This window comes from Schistocerca americana, chromosome 7, assembly GCF_021461395.2.
Source record: "Schistocerca americana isolate TAMUIC-IGC-003095 chromosome 7, iqSchAmer2.1, whole genome shotgun sequence".
NCBI lineage: Eukaryota > Metazoa > Arthropoda > Insecta > Orthoptera > Acrididae > Schistocerca > Schistocerca americana.
Genome location: NC_060125.1, coordinates 322,832,032 through 322,854,628, shown reverse-complemented (window position 1 = coordinate 322,854,628; position 22,597 = coordinate 322,832,032).

Sequence of the window (22,597 nt, the reverse complement as noted above, 5' to 3'; positions counted from 1 at the left end):
TCCCCATAGAGGAAACTAATATGGCTACGAAGTCTTTCATGACGTATTTCCTGAGTAAAAATTTCTCGGTGTACATGCCGCGTCAAATCAGGATAAATCTCCGAGCTTTCGACCACTACCTCCATGGTCGTCGTCAGGGCTAAAACTGACTGTCGTGGACTAGCGAGGTTCCCACTTTTATATCCAAAGGACGGCTTATTATTGGCTGGAATACGTCAGCGATATGGCGCGTAGCGAAGTGGTGCCCTCTACTTCCATAGATGTAGTTGCTATCCCGCGTTGCTTGCAGCGCCATCCCTTAAATCAGGAGGTAAAGTGCGAGAAGTTTTTCTCAGCGATTTTTCTTTATCCAGTGCACTCTTCCAAGTGTTGCTAAGTGCATAGCCGTTGTCTCTATTAAAGTTATTATCGCTAAGCCTAATTTCGACTGCTTCCCGGATCACAGAGTCCCAGTAATTCGATGTGTGGGCTATTACTCTGGTTTCTTCAAATAAAATCTTATGCTTGTTAAGCAGGCTATGTTCAGCCACCGCTGATTTTTCCAAATACCTGTATTTCAGGTGACGCTGGTGCTCGATGCAGCGGTCGGCAACGGTTCTTACAGACTGGCCCACGTAATTCTTGCCGCATTCGCAAGGAATAGTATAAATTCCTGGCACTCTTAAGCCGAGACTATCTTTGACTGGTCTCAACATTTCCTTAATTTTCCTAGGTGGTCGGAAAACTGGTTTTATTCCTTGCCTCTTCAGGACTCTGGCTATCTTGCTCGTTGTAGCACCGCAAAAAGGAAGCCGCGCTAAGTGTTGGTCCTCTTCTTGTATGTGGCCGGCATCGTGTCTTACTTTCTTGGACAATACTGATTTAATTTCACCGGCAGAATAACCATTCCTCTTGAAAACAGTCGTCAAATGGTTGATCTCGGGACCGAGGTGGTCCTTGTCGGAAATAGTCCTGGCTCTGTGTACTAAAGTATTCAGCACAGCTCTCTTCTGAGACGGATGATGGAAGCTATGGCTATGCAGATATAAGTCTGTATGGGTTGGCTTCCTGTACACAGAATGGCCCAGTCGTCCATCCGGCTTTCGCTCTACCAACACATCTAAAAAAGGTAACTTCCCTTCCTTCTCTACCTCCAATGTAAATTTTATGTTTGGATGTACACCATTCAGATGTTCGACGAACAGCTACCATCTCGGCTCTCAGTAAAGGATTGAACTTTGCCCCAGCTCCACGTAAGTTACCGGTGGTTGAGATCATTAGTGGAGTGGAACAAGCAGTTCGTCATCTTCCTCAAGAAGCAGTGGATGACGTAAGGCTTGCTACTAGCCGGATTTTAGCGACATCCAAGCCGCCTAAATCAAACATCAGCAGAGAGGAGAGACAAGGACTGAAATTGTTGCAGAAGGATGAAGATCTAGTTGTTTTACCTGCTGACAAGGGGAACGCCACGGTAATCCTCAATGCTACAGATTACCATAAGAAAGTTGGATTATTACTGGACGACAGCACATACCGGGTTCTCAGACGGGATCCCACATCGGCGCTCAGCAGGAAGACAAGGGAGCTACTAAAAAACTCTGGCCTCTCCGATGAACTGGTGAAGAACTTACGGCCGAGAGCACCTAGGCCACCAAGACTGTACGGTTTGCCAAAGGTTCATAAGGAGAACGTCCCGTTGAGACCCATTGTTAGCGCTATTGGCTCTCCTACGTACAAGCTTGCAAAGCACTTAACTAAACTGTTGGCGCCTATAGTTGGTCACTGCCCACATCATATTAAAAATTCAAAAATGTTTGTTGATATCATAAAACAGATGAAGATAGGCCCAAGTGATATCATGGTCAGCCTTGACGTGGTTTCTCTGTTCACCAAAGTACCTGTGGATGACACATTACAATTGTTGTCTGCTCATTTCTCCTCAGAAATTTTGAAGTTGTTCCGGCATACCTTGATGACCACTTACTTTTTATACAGTGGAAATTATTATGAAATGACGGATGGAACAGCCATGGGTTCGCCACTGTCACCAGCAATAGCGAATTTTTTCATGGAGGACTTTGAAGAACGAGCCCTGAGCAGTGCACACCTCCGCCCATCATGCTTCTACAGATACGTCGACGATACTTTTTTAATCTGGCCACACGGCAGCGACACGCTGCAGCAGTTCGTCGAACATCTGAATGGTGTACATCCAAACATAAAATTTACATTGGAGGTAGAGAAGGAAGGGAAGTTACCTTTTTTAGATGTGTTGGTAGAGCGAAAGCCGGATGGACGACTGGGCCATTCTGTGTACAGGAAGCCAACCCATACAGACTTATATCTGCATAGCCATAGCTTCCATCATCCGTCTCAGAAGAGAGCTGTGCTGAATACTTTAGTACACAGAGCCAGGACTATTTCCGACAAGGACCACCTCGGTCCCGAGATCAACCATTTGACGACTGTTTTCAAGAGGAATGGTTATTCTGCCGGTGAAATTAAATCAGTATTGTCCAAGAAAGTAAGACACGATGCCGGCCACATACAAGAAGAGGACCAACACTTAGCGCGGCTTCCTTTTTGCGGTGCTACAACGAGCAAGATAGCCAGAGTCCTGAAGAGGCAAGGAATAAAACCAGTTTTCCGACCACCTAGGAAAATTAAGGAAATGTTGAGACCAGTCAAAGATAGTCTCGGCTTAAGAGTGCCGGGAATTTATACTATTCCTTGCGAATGCGGCAAGAATTACGTGGGCCAGTCTGTAAGAACCGTTGCCGACCGCTGCATCGAGCACCAGCGTCACCTGAAATACAGGTATTTGGAAAAATCAGCGGTGGCTGAACATAGCCTGCTTAACAAGCATAAGATTTTATTTGAAGAAACCAGAGTAATAGCCCACACATCGAATTACTGGGACTCTGTGATCCGGGAAGCAGTCGAAATTAGGCTTAGCGATAATAACTTTAATAGAGACAACGGCTATGCACTTAGCAACACTTGGAAGAGTGCACTGGATAAAGAAAAATCGCTGAGAAAAACTTCTCGCACTTTACCTCCTGATTTAAGGGATGGCGCTGCAAGCAACGCGGGATAGCAACTACATCTATGGAAGTAGAGGGCACCACTTCGCTACGCGCCATATCGCTGACGTATTCCAGCCAATAATAAGCCGTCCTTTGGATATAAAAGTGGGAACCTCGCTAGTCCACGACAGTCAGTTTTAGCCCTGACGACGACCATGGAGGTAGTGGTCGAAAGCTCGGAGATTTATCCTGATTTGACGCGGCATGTACACCGAGAAATTTTTACTCAGGAAATACATCGCGAAAGACTTCGTAGCCAAAATATTCACTATGTCTGTAGATTTATGAGACTATATAATTGTGTTTTGTTCGCCATGTATGTAGTATGTAAGGTCATGTAATTTTTAAAGTTATGTCTTATCCATTGACTGGTTTAAATCTATCTGTAGATACATAAGACTACATAAATGTGTTTTGTTTGTTTGGAATTTAGTGTATAATATGATGTGATTTCTAAAGTTCTGTCTTATCTATTGACTGAGTAATACCTATGATACACTGTATTGTTGCGCTCTGTAATAGATACATGCTTTAGAATTTGATACATATATGCCATGAGACTAAATCAGTAGATCTTTTTATAATTTTTGAATCAGACAGCAATTATAATTTGCACTGCAAAGATTAGGAATAGTATCTGAGCATTTACGTGTGTATTACCTTATTAGTCCATCCTTTTCATTGCATGTAACTCTGTTTATTAATGTTTCATATGTGAACACTTTTTAATTTCATCTGACATAAATCCCCTATAATTAACTTTGAAAAGTTACTAAGGAGAAAATATCTCCTGTGGTGTGACAGAGGTATTGAACAGCATATTTAGTACACAAAACAATTGTTCAGGATTTGATGTGAATGCTAGACAGGGAGTTACCAATCCGTTGGACTGTGTGATGAGAACACTAAGGAAGGAGCCACTGCCCGCACTGCTGTATGGCTGTACCTGCTGGACCAGTCAACTTGCAATAGATCGTGGGTGCTGGGTAACATACTTGAGCATCTGTTGAATGGATCTGTGTTGACTGATATTTGTGAATTGTTAGCCAAGACTAAAGACAGCGTTATTTAACATAAATGCATGTAGGAGGATTGATTTCCCAATCATTATGTAACTTTAAATCAGTATGTATTTTTTTCAATTGTAAATGAATCATCTGGGGCTTTGTGCACATAGGTTAGTTTGTATGGACAATTAGCAAATAGTGTGGAAGACATTTACAAGTATGAACAATATAACAAGATGTATACATGTCTGCTGTCATAATCTGATTTTGGTTCTCTAGCTACTGGACTGTGTCATCATTCAAAGCTATTTATGACTGTTTACCCATTTTTATCCTGAGTATTGCAATATTGTATCTGATTGAAATTTGAGTTGTGGACAGATTCATGCTTAGCTCCGTTTTGCGTACCACTGGTCATTGTGACTGTATGTGTGTACTCAAGGAGAGCATACAACCATTGATTGAAGCTAGTTGCTTCTTACAATTACTCTTTCATATGATTGAACTTATTGATATGATCATAAACTTTTTTCATTTTGTTGTGTTGAAATATTTTTTGCTGGTTTGCACCCAGTGTGGTTTGGATTCATGGGTCGATCCTTACATCGTAAACATAGGCCCTAATATTTTTCCACTATTTTGTTCTTTTATGAGTAAACATATCCTTGAACACTACAGTTTATGTGGCTGACTGAATCCTACTCATGACTGAGTATATTCTTCTGCTCTGTACCCCTTGTTGTGTTTTTTGAGTCAACTCACTCTTCATATTCTTAGGCTCTGAAATTTTTTTCTCTTCTCTTTTGAAGATTTTGAAGGTTTTATTCAATAAATCTTAACTTAAAATTCATAAATTCTAGTAATTTACATTGTCTCTCTAATTATTTCTACAGTGTACTGGTGTAATGATCTAATTTTGACCTTGTATTATTTGTCTTGTGACAATATGTTCCACCTATCTGAAAATCTGATTGCTGTATCCTGGTATATGTATAGATTATGATTTGTATAGTAGATATTTTTCTTATATTCTGTGTAATATGGTACGCATCAGACACTTCCATACATCTACCTGGTATCCTGGGCATCACTTTGTTCACTGTTCGGCAAACCTTTTAGTCTGTCACAAAATATTGTAAACACCCTGTTTCCAAATTTTATGAGGGGGATATTGTAATGGGACACCCCCCTCTAACATTACCTTTTTATATAGAAATAACTCATACCCTGTGTACTGTCGATTCTTGTATAGATGAGCATTATATCAGCTGTCTAATTGAATGAAAATCATATGATTTTGTATACAATGTGTTATGTTTCAGGCTAAAAATATCTAAAAAGAAATTAATTTGTAAGTACTCTGTACATACAGTTAAAATTAGTCTTGTTTTAAAAATGTTTGAAATTACGAAATTTCTGGCACATGTAAAATTCATATTATTAATTGTACAATCTAATGCTAATTATTAAATTTATTTCTGGATTCATTTACAAAATAATGTCATATTTTAATGAAGATTCTTCTTTGGTCAAGAAAGTCTGTAAACTCTTTTGCTTTGTAAACTCTTTGGAATATTGTGTGTCCTGCAGAATGTAAGTAGTAATGGGCATGCCTCTGATGGAAATGCATGTATTTTGCTAATCTTGTCAACAACAATTTAATTGATGGTTTTTATGAAAATGGAGATTGTAAAGTCAGTGTGGTATAGAAGAATTGGATAAAATACAGATATATTCATAGAAACAGACAAATCTTCATCAGTTATTTAGTTATCAAGAACCTACAAAATCAAAATTTCAACAACAAGAATGTATCCCTAGACACAAGACTTGGAGCCAACAACAAGAAGAGAAAATGAAGATAAGTAAAAAGTTCTTCTTTTGTATATCTTACAACTCTTGAAGCTTTCAAAACTTTTATAGACAGAGAATTTTAATAGTGATATGTGTGGGAGGGTAAGATTACAATACTATGCAAGTAACAGCAGTTGTTGCTTACAACTAGTTATTTCAATATTTATGTAATTTTTTTCTCGGGTAAATGTTACTGTACATGTATTGAGAACACTTCTTTCAGAAAATTATTTCTTTATATTTGTCAGATTTAAACATTGACTATTTTCATTACAGTGACATCAGAATTTTGCTAACATTTCATGATTGCATATTCCTGGGAGGAGAGGGGGGGGGGGGGGGGGGGAGGGGGGCAGGAGGATATTCGTAATGGAACTGGTCAGTGACTCAGCTTGTGTTATGTACTGGATTATTCAGTACACTCCATAAATTTATTCTACGATTGAGATACATACAGAATTGTAATTTGACATTTGCCTCTTGTCTCTTAAACTCTCTTGTCAAGGCACGGGAGGGGGGGGGGGGGGCTCCTATGTGACTGTTTACAATTGCACAGATGCCTCCTTGGGCTAACACCCCATCAATTTGGCTTCAGGGAAGGTAGATCAATAGAAGACACCCTCAACTAAGCATTGACAGCTACACAAAGCATCAGCGACAAATACATGGCCGCCATACTAATTGACATAGCAAGGGCTTTTGACAACTTGTGGTGGCTGTTCCTCTCCACCAGGTTAAGGGAAATGAGGCTATCAACTTCCCTCTACAGTAGTCTCTTCAACTACTGCAAAGGTAGAATGGTGGAGAAGTGGGCTGGTACATGCAAAGTTGTCAAGAGAGTAACAAAGGGATGTCCACAGGGCTCGATGTGCAGACCAATATACTGAGATATCGCAATTAAGCCATTGCTGAACACTCTCAGCAGTGACAACAGGGTAAGAGATTTGGCAGCATACACAGATGACAAGTTTGTAGCGGTGTCAGCTAACTCAAGAGCAGCGCTATAAACAAAAGGCATGCAACTGCTTCAGAAAATTAACAGTTGGTGCAAAGAAAATAAGTTAAAAATAGCACCCAACAAAACTGTATATTTACTGCTCAGAGGGACACTACAGAGGAATCCAATTCTAATATTAGACAATTCAAGCATACAGAGGAAGAAAGCCACACATTATTTAGGACTGCACCTAGATGAACCATCATATCAAACTGACAATCGACAATGCCTCCAAAATTATGTACAAACTAACAAGACTCAACACAATTCAGTATAAATTACCTATTAAGATGATAAGGACCTACCATATTACGATATTTGAATCCATTGCGTGTTTTGCCATAAGTGCTCACTGACTGAACATACAGACTAAGAAGACAATTGGAAAACGAGATCAACATAGTGTACTCCTGAGAATGAGTGGAGCCTTCAACACCACACCACTAGAGGCACTTTACATTGGGATGGGATCCTGCTCTATAGACATAAAAATATGTTGTAGAACTGTGCTTTACTGGCGTAAGAGGCACTGGTTTGATAAAGTCACTGAAATTATGGGAACTAACATTTTAAAGAAAACACAAATTAAACAATGGCGGATTCAAACATGGCAGAGAGGGTGGGATGCATCCAACAAGGTTCACCGAGTACACTCTTTCTTTCCTGATGTACATGAAATATTCAACTGAAACATGTCAGCCCAAGCTGGGGGATGGTCCATTTCCTGACAGCCCATGGCCCGTATCCAGTACAGTTAAACTGCATGGGACTAACTAACCATGAAATATCCATTTGCGGAGAAACTGGGACACCAGAACATGTCACATTGCTATGCAACATGCTAGCACAAATGAGACCTATGCAGAATGACAGTGATATCACCAGAATAACATGTAATGCAGCAGTGAAATTTCATATATTTCTCTGTGTTGCTTTTTAAACATACAGTACTTACCTCAATTATTCGTATTTTGTAATTACGTTGTGTGCATATTGGTTTGGTTTTGTATATCCTTAGCTTATCTCCCACGTGTTGTATGATTCATGTTTACAGTTTTATTTTGCTGCTTATGCTTTTCCTATAAGGTACTATGTAATTAATAGCAACTAACATAAGTGAGTTCTGTGATAGAAAATTTGTGGGTATGTATTCTTCTTGTACATAAAGCTCACTACTTCTAATGTTGTCTGTAAGAAAGTGTAGTTTTATCAGTACACAACTGCTCCTCTTGCTAAATCTTGTACAATATACTATTTTATAATTTATGTTTCAGTCACACACATTTCTCTAAGTGTATATTTCATTCACATCATCGCTTACTTGTGTGCTGTATGTAAATCACTTTCTCTTTTAAACTTGTCTTAATCTTGTTTTATATAATCGGGTAGGTCATTTTCTGTGTATATTCTCTTCTACTTTTAATCCTTATGCTTATTTCTAACTATGTACATTCAATAGCATATGTTAAATTCACTTAAATTCACAAATTTAGCGTATTGTATGCTCCTTATACTACACTTATATCAATGAGATCCTTTTCTTAAAACTATGTATGCTTAACCTAATTATATACTCTTAAAATTAGTTTTCCTTACAGTATAGTCTCTGACATGGGAATAAAGTCTCTTCTCATTTTGTTTGTGTAGCTGATTTACATTATAGTAATCAGCTGATAGGTACTCCATTTCGTATTGCTTCTGTTTTGTGCAGATTTGTGCAGCAGACTTGTTCCAGAATGTATATTTATCTATGTTACCATCAATCTCAAACTATCAGTTTAATAAGTCACGGCTGCAAAATACTAACATGAATTCTTTACAGATGAATGGAAAAACTAGTAGAAGCCGACCTTGGGGAAGATCAGTTTGGATCCCATAGAAATATAGGAATACGTGAGGCAATATTGACCCTACGACTTATCTTAGAAGCTGGATTAAGGAAAGGCAAACCTACGTTTCTAGCACTTGTAGACTTAGAGAAAACTTTTGACAATGTTGACTGGAATACTCTCTTTCAAATTCTGAAGGTGGCAGGGGTAAAATACAGAGAGCGAAAGGCTATTTACAACTTGTACAGAAACCAGATGGCAGTTATAAGAGTCGAGGGACATGAAAGGGAAGCAGTGATTGGAAAGGGAGTGAGACAGGGTTGTAGCCTCTCCCCGGTGTTATTCAATCTGTATATTGAGCAAGCAGTGAAGGAAACAAAAGAAAAATTCGGAGTAGGTATTAAAATCCATGGAGAAGAAATAAAAACTTTGAGGTTTGCCGATGACATTGTAATTCTGTCAGAGACAGCAAAGGACTTGGAAGAGCAGTTGAACAGAATGGATAGTGTCTTGAAAGGAGGATATAAGATGAACATCAACAAAAGTAAAACGAGGATAATGGAATGTAGTCGAATTAAGTCGGGTGATGCTGAGGGAATTAGATTAGGAAATGAGACACTTAAAGTAGTAAAGGAGTTTTGCTATTTAGGGAGCAAAATAACTGATGATGGTCGAAGTAGAGAGGATATAAAATGTAGACTGGCAATGGCAAGGAAAGCATTTCTGAAGAAGAGAAATTTGTTAACATGGAGTATAGATTTAAATGTCAGGAAGTCGTTTCTGAAAGTATTTGTATGGAGTGTAGCCATGTATGGAAGTGAAACAAGGACAATAAATAGTTTGGACAAGAAGAGAATAGAAGCTTTTGAAATGTGGTGCTAAGAAGAATGCTGAAGATTAGGTGGGTAGATCACATAACTAATGAGGAGGTATTGAATAGGATTGGGGAGAAGAGAAATTTGTGGCACAACTTGACTAGTAGAAGGGATCATTTGGTAGGACATGTTCTGAGGCACCAAGGGATCACCAATTTAGTATTGGAGGGCAGCATGGAGGGTAAAAATCGTAGAGGGAGACCAAGAGATGAATACACTAAGCAGATTCAGAAGGATGTAGGTTGCAGTAGTTACTGGGAGATGAAGCAGCTTGCACAGGATAGAGTAGCATGGAGAGCTGCATCAAACCAGTCTCAGGACTGAAGACCACAACAACAACAACGACAACCATCAATCTGGTTCCAAACAAATTTCAAAAATTATTCATATTTATTCTTTAGGCTTTACTGTTTGGATCATTACTCTGCATGACGCTAATGAAAAACTGCTTTGACTGGACTGGTATCCCGTGACTCACTTACATCACATGCATCACTTACCTCACCTGTATATACAAATAACTCTGAAATGTCATTACTCTTAAATTCCACAAAAACCTGATACATCGTCTTCATCATCATCATCATCACATTCTTCCAAAATTACTTTATCAATAACATCATTAACAACACAAGTCTCATCTCCATTAAAATCACACACCTCACCTACATTCATTTGCAATAAGCTACCAGTCTCAGACTTACCAACCTCAGTCATTTCACAGCTCTCATTCGCATCTACATCAAAAACACCACCTGATTCAGATCCAATACAGTCATCACCTGTTTTACGTATATCAATAGCACTGTTTTCTGACCAAGAGAAGAAATTATCATTACTCTCACATTCTGGTTTGTGATTAGTATCTACATTAGTATAATTAAACATAGTATTCCAAAACTTTTGATCAAAACATAAATGAGAAATCTGATATACCTTTTGTCCAACTTCAGATACCTGTGCCACATTTTTGATACTGTTATTAATGTCTAATGGATGTGTAAATTGGAGGTTCTGTACTTGTTTTGTTTCCTTGCCCCAAAACTGTGGACCTTCATTGAGGCAGACTGCCGTTTCCCAAATAGTTGCCTCTATGATTGTTTCTCCTATTAAATTGCCTATGGTTATCCCCATTGCTCCTGTTCTGCAGATGTTCAAAATTTCTGTTTCTATTACCATTTTAACCCTGATAGAAATTACCATTATCTCTGTTCCTGTAGTTATTACCAGTGTGATCTCTATCATTGTGATTTTTATGGTACATGCTGTTTTCGATTGCCCCATGCAGCCTGTCAACATATCATAAAAATTGTTTGAGGCAATCATCAGGTCTGTGTACTAAATCCTACTGCAACCTCTCTGGTAACCTCCTTTTTAGTGCACCAGTCAATGTCATTTCATCAAATGGGCTGTCAAGGTGTGCTAATTTCTTAATTTGATTCTTACGAAACTCTTTCAGTGTACTGTCCCTGTTCCTATGATTTGGACCACTCAAAAATCCGCTTCTAATTCTCCCTTATTCAGCTTCTGACCAAAATTTATTTAAAAAACTTTTTTTGGAACTTTGATATGTCTCCCACTGACTGAAATTTAGATTTACCCAACACACAGCTACACCTTCAACACATCTTTTAACAAATTTAATCTTTGATTATCACTCATGCCTGACACAAAATTATCTCTAGAATGGTGTAGAAAATCCACTGTAGTAGTAGTAGTAGTAGTAGTAGTAGTAGTTCATTCATCTGTAGATCTCTTTTTACAAGGATATAGGACATGTCAAAGTATTTACAAGTTTAGACCAATTTAAAATAAGCTAATTCATGTACACATACATTTACAGACTCCTAGTTAGAGACAATCATTAGTTTTACACCTGGTAAACAATACTTTTTTTTACAAATAACTTATTAAATAATGTAATGCAACACTGTTCACTCGTATCTCACCATCAGTCACTGCACATGCTACACACATATTGTTTCATAACACTTCACTCACTACACACACAAACAAACACACACTGATGATCTCTGGGCCATTTTCTGCACGACAACTTCACATTTGCTGTCCTGAAAAACTGAGTCAGCATCCCTCTATAATGAGTGAGATGTTGAGCTCAGAAGGAAGAGGTGTTAGTATTGTGCAATGTATAGCTTGGGAGTAAGTTTTTCTAGAAAAGGAAAAAACATAGTGTGAAGGTGTTATACGGAATGATGGATGTTTCATAATCATTATTATTATTTATTAGTATAACATTTTTTACCAACCCCCTACTCTGTTTTATCTAACAAGGGAACCTCCCCATCGCACTCCCCTCAGATTTAGTTATAAGTTGGCACAGTGGATAGGCCTTGAAAAACTGAACACAGATCAATCGAGAAAATAGGAAGAAGTTGTGTGGAACTATGAAAAAAATAAGCAAAATATGCAAACTGAGTAGTCCATGTGAAAGATAGGCAACAACAAGGTTGATCTGAGGTCAGGAGCGCCGTGGTCCCGTGGTTAGCATGAGCAGCTGCGGAGCAAGAGGTCCTTGATTCAAGTCTTCCCTCGAGTGAAATTTTTTATTTTCAGACAATTATCAAAGTTCAGGCACTCACTCATAATCAACTTCGGTCTCCAAAATTCCAGGACATGTTCAGGTTTGCTTGGACATATGCAGGATTTGACGGTCTACACACGGAAAAATTTGAAAACGTTAAAAACATATGTTTTGACAGGGCACAGGGAAAACTGTGCAACTGTGAAACTGTTGCATTCATTTGTTGCAGTTTATGTGACAAACTCTTATGTTTTCATCACTTTTTTGGGAGTGATTATCACATCCAGAAGAAAACCTAAATCGGGCAAGGTAGAATAATCTTTTTACCCATTCGCCAAGTGTGGGTTCACAACATATTCCTGTCATGTGACGCATATGACCAGTGTCAAATAGAATATATCAGACATGTTTTCCTGTGGAGGAATCGGTTGACCTATGACCTTGCGATCAAATGTTTTCAGTTCCCATTGGAGAGGCACGTCCTTTCATCTACTAATCGCACGGTTTTGTGGTGCGGTTGCAAAACACAGACACTAAACTTATTACAGTGAACAGAGATGTCAATGAACGAACGGACAGATCATAACTTTGCGAAAATATAGAAAGTAAAATTTTTACGCGAGGGAAGACTTGAAACAAGGACCTCTTGCTCCGCAGCTGCTCACGCTAACCACGGGACCACGGCACTCCTGAACTTAGATCGTCCTTGCTGTTGCCTATCTTGCACATGGACTACTCAGTTTGCATATTTTGCTTATTTTTTTCATAGTTCCACACAACTTCATCCTGTTTTCTCGATTGATCTGTGTTCAGTTTTTCAAGGCCTATCCACTGTGCCAACTTATAACTAAATCGGAGGGGGGTGCGATGGGGAGGTTCCCTTGTAAGTAATCCTTCAATGTATAAAATGTATTGCATATCAGGTACTTTTTTGCTGCCTTTTTAAATAAATGTATTTTTGCAATTCCTTTTATCTCTTTTGGTAATTTATTGTACAGTTTTATTGGCTCTGAGCACTATGGGACTCAACTGCTGAGGTCATTAGTCCCCTAGAACTTAGAACTAGTTAAACCTAACTAACCTAAGGACATCACAAACATCCATGCCCGAGGCAGGATTCGAACCTGTGACCGTAGCGGTCTTGCGGTTCCAGACTGCAGCGCCTTTAACCGCACGGCCACTTCGGCCGGCGTACAGTTTTATTCCTTGGTAAAAAATGCTGTTTTGAGATTTATGTTTATTTTTTCTTGGCAAATATAAATTGAGTCTAGACTTGTTCCACGGTCATGGACAGAACTGTTTGTGCAGTAATTATCAATGTTATTTTTGATATGTACCACTGACTTGGAAATGTATTCACAGAGCAGTTAAAATCCCCAGTGTTTTGAACAGATCTTTACAATGAGCTTGACTGCCATTTTTGGTTATGATTCTTATGGCTCTTTTCTGGAATTTGGAAGTTGTGTTCATATTTTTTGCATTTGTTCCCCGAAAAAGAATGCCATAGCTAATAATTGAGTGTACATATAAATAGTATGTAACTAAAAGACACTGCATGTTACACACTGATGATAAGGATTCTAAGGGCATAACATGCTGATGACATTCTGTTTGCAAGTACCTTTACATGTTGACACCACTTCAACTGAAAATTAATATTCCTTCCTAGAAATTTTGCATTTGTTACAGTCTATAGAGGTGCCATCTACATTTAATTTAACACTCTCCTTTTCCCTCTTCAAACTGAAATTCATGGCATTAGTTTTCTTTATGTTCAGTGTCACTTTATTCCTTATTGACCAACCATAAACTTCCTTGAGAGCTTCATTTGCTTTCTCTGCAAGGAGTTCTCTTGTTTTCTCAGTTACTATAATATTGCTGTCATCAGCAAAGAGAATTTTTTCACCACGAGTAACACTACTGGGAAAGTCGTTGATGTATATCAGGAATAGTATTGGTCCTAATGTGCTACCTTGCAAAACCCCTATATTAATGTATTTTGGTTCTGGTAAGTGTTTTACTAAATGTTTGGATCTATTTGAAGTATGTTACCTCTACTCTTTGTATCCTATCTGATAGGTATGATCGAAATCAGTCATTAGCTACCCCTCCTATTCCTAATGCTTCTAATTTATTTAAGAGAATCTTGTGGTCAAGTGGATCAAAGGCATTAAAAAGATCCAAAAATATGCCTGTGACACACACAAGAGCATCAAGTACAACCTTTGTGACTTCTACTATTGCTGACTCTGTATTTTTTGCCACTTCGGAAACCAAACTGTGATCCACTTAAAAGATTGTATTTGTTAAGGTAACTCATTAATCTGACTTTCATAATTGCTTCTATTATTTTTGAGAATGGTGACAGCAGGGAAATGGGCTGGCAATTTTCTATGTCTTCTGCATTTTCTTTCTTAAGCAGAGGTACAATTGTTGCCTGTTTTAACTGCTCTGGAAGGATTCATTTATTATATTTGATAAGGGGCCTTGTATAATCTCTATGCATTGTTTCAGTACACACATTGGTACTTCATCTAACCCTACTGACTTTTTATTTTTTAGTTTTTGAACAGTTTTATTGACTTCATTCACTGTGGTTGGACGTAACATCATCGTATTTAGTGCAACATTATTTACAGGTGTTATATTTGTTTGGGGGAATTTTTGCTGTAACTTCTCTGCAATACTTGAAAAATGTTCGTTTACATAGTTTGCTAAGTGTTGTGGATCATTTATTACCTTATCCCCCTCCCTTAGCAGTATGTTATTCTGTGTTTGTTTGCCTCTCCCCATTTCCTTTTTTATAACATCCCAGACTGCTTTGCTTTTATTCTCTGCATTATATGTTATTTTGCCATTAAATAACTTTTTTGCAGCAATCAGCACCTTCCTATAGATCTTTTTGTATCTATGATAGAAATTTAAGAATTCTGGATCATCGTCACTCTTTTTCATGGAACTGAGGTATTTAAGTGTTTGGGAGGACTTCTTAATATCTGCTGTTATCCATCTGTTTTTGTGAGATGTTGATACAGACAGGCACACTTTTGGAAATGCCTTTTCAAAGCTCAGTTTAAATAATGTGGAGAATTGGAGAATTTCATATTCACAATGGTTTCCTTATACACTTCATCCCAGCTTTGTTTTGCTAGTTCCTTTGAAAAAATCTTTTATTTTGATTTCTGATAGATGTCATTTGTAGGCTTGTAGTTTAGATAATGATTTGATGCCTGATTTTACTGTTATTTGACAGAGATGGTCTGATAGCCGAAATCTTTTACAGCTACATTACATTTTTCCCTGTCCATATTTGTGGCCACATGGTCAATTACTGATGCAATCATTATATGAACCCTTGTTGCACTATTGACCAATAGGGACATGCCAAAACTTTGAAGGATATTTATGAGGGTGCTGCTGGATTCATGTATGATATTGGTGTTGATGTTAATGTCCCGACACAGAATTATATTGACCTTTGTACTTGAGACTTTATCTAGAACGTCTGTTAATTTAAGTGTCCACACTACTACTGGGAGATCTATACATACATAAAATGATTAATTTGTTGGCGATATCAAGCCCTGTTAAGTCAATAGCTGATATTGCAAAGTGTTTGTCTTCACTTGCTGTACTGATGTCGTGTCTTGATTTGAACTGTGTTCCTTTTCTGATATAAATGTATGATCCTCCACCACTTGAAGCAGTTCTGCAGTAGGAGTTTGCTCTTTCATACGATGATAACACTACATGTTGGATTTCTGTCTCTCTACACCAGTGCTCAGTAACACAAACTACTGTGCAGTTCAAATATTGGAGCTCAACTTTTAATAGTTGTATTTTATTTCTTATTGATTGCATGTTTTGATGGAGGATTTTTTTGTGACATATGGCATGTGTGATATCCAGAGTGAGTTTTTCAGTATTTTTTAAAGTGCTGGAAATATTCTTTAGGCAGGGGAACTTGTTGTTTGGATTTATCCTGAAAAAGACTTACTTTTGAATTAGCTGTACCAATCTTCCCTTCCCAGTCCTGTAAATGTGAATTGTCTGACGGAAAATTTTTGGTTGGAATGTTCGACCACTCAGTTCCCTTATTTGAATAAAGATTTTTGTGAATGCAATTTTCCTGAACTACTGAAATTTTTTGATCTAAAAAAATTTACATTAGTCAGCATATTGTTTCCAACACTTAAAATTTTTTGATCTAAAATACTTAAGCTCGATTTCATTTTTTCCTCTACAGCCTGCTGTAGGAATCTGATGTCATTAACATTGTTCTCCTGTTGAGAAGATTGTGCAACCAAACCATTTTCCAAAGCAATAAATTTATTTTCTAGTACATTGACTTTTTCATTCATACTTTTCAATCCATCTGATAATCCATTTTTAGCTCCAAAACCTGATTACTTATTTGGTATTGTGCCCTGTCCATGTTACCATTGTTTTCCATTTGAATTTCCGTAAACTGATGATTGATTGCACTAAACTTGCTATTGTTATCTATTTTTATTTCTGTTAAGTGATCATTAACTGTACTAAATTTGCTATTGTTGTCCATCTTCATTTCCTCTAATTTTAATAAAATCAACTGCAAAATATCGGTTTTCACTATTTCTTTGCTTGACTACACTTTCACTTGCTTCAAAGATCTAAGCCTACGTCCTACAGTTTTTACTTCATCATCACTACCCTTCTTTTCCTAGAAATCACATGAGTCCACTAAAAAAGATTAATTTCACAAATAATTTGTTCTTATCTTTTTTCTTATTTATGTCCCTCATCATTGTTGTAAAGTCATCTTTCAATTCATCCGGCCCGTCATTGTTCATATTATCTCATCTCTGTTGATACAACTTTGTTGGGCAGCTCTCAGGTCTTCTTTTGTCGAGTGACAGAAGTTCATTAATGTATCAAAACTGCAAATATAGAAAGAATTGTACTTTCTTCTTCTGCAACAGAAAAACTTCATTATCAGTCAACAGATCACGGCTGATGCCCACACTCGCAATCTTACCCTCCCACACATATCACTATTAAAATTCTCTGTCCATAAAAGTTTTGAAAGCTTCAAGATGCATAAGATATACAAAAGAAGAACTTTTTACTTATCTTCATTTTCTCTTCTTGTTATTGGCTCTGTGGCGCCAATGAAATCGACAGCAACATCAATATACATTCATCTTTGAACTCTAAGCATTATCTTTGGCTGTTCCGCCATGTTCAGTTCAGTTCTTTGTGATCCTTGTATGTGTTCAAGTTAATAAATGAACTATTGCTAAATGGGGTGTGATTATTGGTGCAACCAACCCAGTAATCCTACTCACTGGTGACCCTGAGCTGTAATGTCTTCCGTTTTCGCCGTTTTACTGTGTCCGCGACCTCCACGTCGGTTATTTTTGCATGTATTACATCGACACAGCATTTGCACAATGACTTCAGCCCAGCGCCTAACGCTGGATTTTGTGGTCGACGTGCATCATGATGCGGATGATGTACTTCCACCAGGACTGCAACACGATGCCTTTCACTCGATGATTCTGCCGATTTCGCAGGACGTTTTCGAGCCTGCAACAATAAGTGAGGTTAGGAGTGCACATGACTCTGGCTATCAAACGCCTTTGTTCCTGCCGCATCTGCCCTCCATCAGCGACTGTGCATTTACCTCTCATGGATATCTGTGCAGTGCGGGACCAATGCCGATTTCTGCAAATGCTTCGTCGGACAACCTACTACCGCCAGGACAATTTGCCATGCGGTACCACGCAGATACCTGCCATGTAGCCGGAACTTCTTCGTTCACAGGTCTACCTCCTCAGCTTCCGACTACACCCGTGCCTGCCTCGGTTCAGCATCAGCACATGCCTTCCTACTTCGATACCTCAGCCTGCAACAGAAACAATAACTTGTTATCTGTGCCTGACCTCCACCTCCGTCCCACTGCTACGCCTCAGCATTTTGTGCCATGACATTCACCTTATCCGCACACCATTTTGAGTGGAGTGACTATGAACAGTGAACATTCACACACTCCATCCCACGTTCGACATCATTTACCACACTGTGCTTCTGGACAGCGCGCACCTCCGCAGCCTCCCTGCAGCACAGGTGGCCCTGGCTCTGATCATACGTTGAGCTGTCCACCTGTCGCCCCCACGCCGGCTCCGGTTGAGCTTCTGCTACCGTTCTCGACACATCTCAGTGCCTCATCCATGTCGGTCTTCTGCAACGTGTCAGTCCGAACACACCTGCAACACGTTGAGCTTCCACAGCCGCAATCGACACATTATGGTGTCTCACCCACGTCGGCCTTCCACGTCGTGACGGATCGCGCTCAACCACAACGTGTCACCTTCACGCTGCCACCCGAACAACCGTCATTGCCACATCCCCTGGAGGCAAACTCTTCTGGAATACTACAGCAACAACAGCTCGATTCAGGCAGTGCCCCGACGAACTCAACTCAACCTGTTCTTTCGAACATTCTACAACACTTACTGACGCTGCCACCGTTTAATCCCAACAGAGCAACAACCTGGTTCAAAATTGTGGACAAAGTGTTCAACCATTACAAACTCGACGAGTCAACCAGATTTTTGTGCCTCATCACCCACCTGCACGACCAGGAGGACTTGATTGCTGACCTGGTCGACGCCCCGGACTCATCTACCCGGTACACTCTAGCCAAAAAGACAGTTCTACGTCAGCTAGCACGCTCAACTGAGGCAGGAATACGGCAAGTGCTCCACATTGAGCAACTAGGCAATGACAAACCTTGCCCTGGTCAGCGGTGATCTATTCTCTGACACAGCTCTCCTCGCCATCTGGTCAGATAAGCTATCTTCTCACATCCGCTTTGCTCTAACTCAAAGGCCTCCTGAACCTGTCTAGCAAAGAATGACAATTGCTGAGAAGCTACACATGCATCACTGCTCTATTTCGCCAGCCACTGCCTACCTGACAAGTCTCAGGTTCAGGCTCATTGCCCTGCGGCCGGACGTGGCCGGGGCCGTACCGTGCCAACCGTTACGCTTGCTCCAGGAAGCAGTAAACAAGCAACTGGGATGTCACCAGCTCTGCCCACAGTCAAGCCCCCTCCTGCAACTGAACCTGCTGCAGCCACCAAACCTCAGCCACCACCACTGGCAACAAACTTTCTGCAGGAAATGCAACCGCACTACCCGTATGTTACTTCCACACACAGTTTGGTGAGGCGGCACGGAACTGCAGACCACCCTGCTACTTCCCAAACGCCAATCGCAGGTAGGTCCGGTTGCCGCCTCTTGCACACAACATGACAGGCACCCCCCCACCCCAGTGCTCCATTCTGTCCGGGAATGACTGGATAATTGCGGACGACTTTACATTAAAGACATTTCGTCGGGATACCTTTTCCTAGTGGACACAGGCGCCGATGTTTCGCTGCTGCCTACGTCCTTAGCGTCATTGAACATCCGCTCTCATCATACTTCACTGCAAGCCATGAATTCAACTAAACTACAATGCTTGGGTTCAACTTCCCACGTCGTCTCACTCTCTGCAAACTGCAAACCTAAGTGGACTTTTTTAGTGTGCGAAATTGACGAACCTATACTAGGCACTGACTTCTTGTGACACCACAAACTTTCACCGGACCTAGTGCAAAACACCATGTTTCATCATCCACCCAAGACTCATTTCCTCTGTGCTCCATCGAGCAAAACCCCCCCGTGACACATCGGTCCAGGCTCATCTCATCCGTACATGCTCGTCTCTGTCAATGACATTACAAGAAACCACGCACGAGTGCCTTGTCGAGCTTGAACACGTCGCTCGCCTACACAAGGAAAACTTTGAGCTCTCCATTTGGCTCCACAAAATACAGCTCCAGCTCTCCCATTCAGCAAAGGAATTACAGACACTACAGCAAGGACAAAGCAAGGTCAGTAAGTGCGCCGAATCTGCTTGCAATCGAGCCTCCGTGTGTTTTCCTCTCACTGCCCCTTGCAACTGTGCTACCAAGACTGCCCTAACATGTACTGACAGTTCAGTAAGGCCACACCCTTCTAACACGGTGGCATTTGACACTCAGCCGGACGCAAGTGGACATGTGCGACGAGCATCATGTGTTCCCGAACTGACGGCTCCCTCTACCCCGCCCCTCGCGGACAGCACCTCAAACTATGCAAATTCGGCTCCTGCATGCCGCCGTACGACCACCACTGACAACACAAACAGTGTTCTCACGCCAAGCATCTTCCCCGCGACAGTGCTGCCACAGGCCGCGCCCTTGGACATTGGACTCACTAACAGCGCACGAGCTCTACCGAGCTCACTCGACCATGGTGCCACTGATTCGGGCCAGCGGCCATTGTATCAAATTGACTCCTGGGACACTTTGCCACCTCGGCTTCCGTCGGATCCACAGAGTGGCTCCGAACACCACGACCAAGTTCGCCTGCCTCGCCCACCACACATTGTAAACAAACCGCCTCCCATGCTGCCGGCAACATTTCTGTCATCACCAATGGCATGGTTCACAAGCTTTGCTTCACACCAGGTCCCCCAATCTCCAGTAAACCATGTCGACTTTGGCCCGAGTGCCTCTCCGACCTTAAAAATCAGATTTCTGAACTACTAAGCTTCGGCGTCATTGAACCCTCTGCCAGTAGCTGGTCTATGCCCATACATATGACACCCAATAAAGATGGGTCCTGGTGCATGTGCGGAGACTACCGTCAACTAAACACATGAACAATTATGGACACCTACCCCATACCCAACATTGCCAACTTTACCAGTTCCCTTGCAGGTGCAAGCATGTTCTCTGTCATTGATTGCAAACGAGCACCTGGAGACATCAAGACGACAGCAATCACCACTCCGATTTGGTTATTTCAGTTTTGATTCATGCCCTTTGGTCTAAAAAACACAACCCAGACCTGGTGACACTTCATCAATGAAGTGCAATTCGACATAAAATTCTACTTTGCATATCTTGATGACATTCTTGTGTTCAGCTCCTTTGTCAAGGACAACATTCAACATGTGCAAACTGTTATGAACACTCTCATGGCAGCAGGCATTGAGACCAACCAGGACAAATTGCAGCTACATCAACCCGCTGTCACTTTTCTTGGTTTTTGGGTCTCTGCCAACAGCATTTCACCACTCCCTGAGAAAGTACAAACAATACTAAACCTAGCCAAACCTTCATCATTCAAAGAGCTCTGGCACTTTCTGGGTACGGTTAATTATTATCGCCGACACCTACCTCGGCTGCGGAGATTCAGGCTCCACTGACAGACGCCTTGGCAGGCACCAACACTTCTGAATCTCAGCCCGTTCCATGGCCCCCTGCTATGACTGACTCTTTCACTGCCCTCAATAATCTTCTTGCTGAGGCCTGCACCATTGCACATCCTCATGCCAATGCGCAGCTTTTCATCACCACAGACGCAAGCGTTACTGCCATCGAGACTGTCCTTAGCCAGACAATCAATGGCCAAACTTCACCTCTGCAGTTCTTTTCGCACAAGCTCACCAATGCACAACGGAAATATTCTGCGTTTGACAGGGAGTTGCTCGTGGTCTACGAAGCGATCAAGCATTTTAAGACTGATGTTGGGGGTCGTCCTATCTATGTTTTAACGAACCTTCGTTTACGACATCTACCCACACAGCTCCCCGATGATGCTGTCGAGCTGCCTCCCCCCACCGGCTTCTCGATCAAGAGTACTCCGTACTGCAGGGGGGTATGAAATTGACACCAACATTGATATGCATTCATCTTTGGACTCTAAGCTTATCTTTGGCTGTTCCGCCATGTCCAGTTCAGTTCTTTGTGATCCTTGTATGTGTTAAGGTTAATAAATGAACTATTGCTAAGTGGGGTGTGATTATTGGTGCAACCAATCCAGTAATCCTCCTCAGCTCCAAGTCTTGCATCTAGGGATACATTCTTGCGGCTGAAATTTTGATTTTGCAGTTTCTAGTTGACTAAATAACTGGTGAAGATTTGCCTGTTTCTATGAATATCTTTTTATTGTATCCCATTCTTCTATACCACACCAACTTCACAATCTGCATTTTCATAAAAATGATTAATTACATTCTTGTTGACAAGATTAGCAAAATACATGCATTTCCATCAGAGGCATGCCCACTGCTACTTACATTTTCCACTACTCACAATATTCCAAAGTGTTTACAAAGCAAAAGATTTTACAAAGAAGAATCTTCATTACAATATATCATTATTTTGTAAATGGATCCAGAAATAAATTTAATTATTAGTGTTATATTGTACAATTACTAATATGAATTTTAAATGTGCCAGAAATTAAGTAAGTTCAAATATTTTTAAAACAAGACTAATTTTAACTGTACGTACAGAGTACTAACAAATTAATTTCTTTTTAGTTTTTTTTGGCCTGAAATAACACA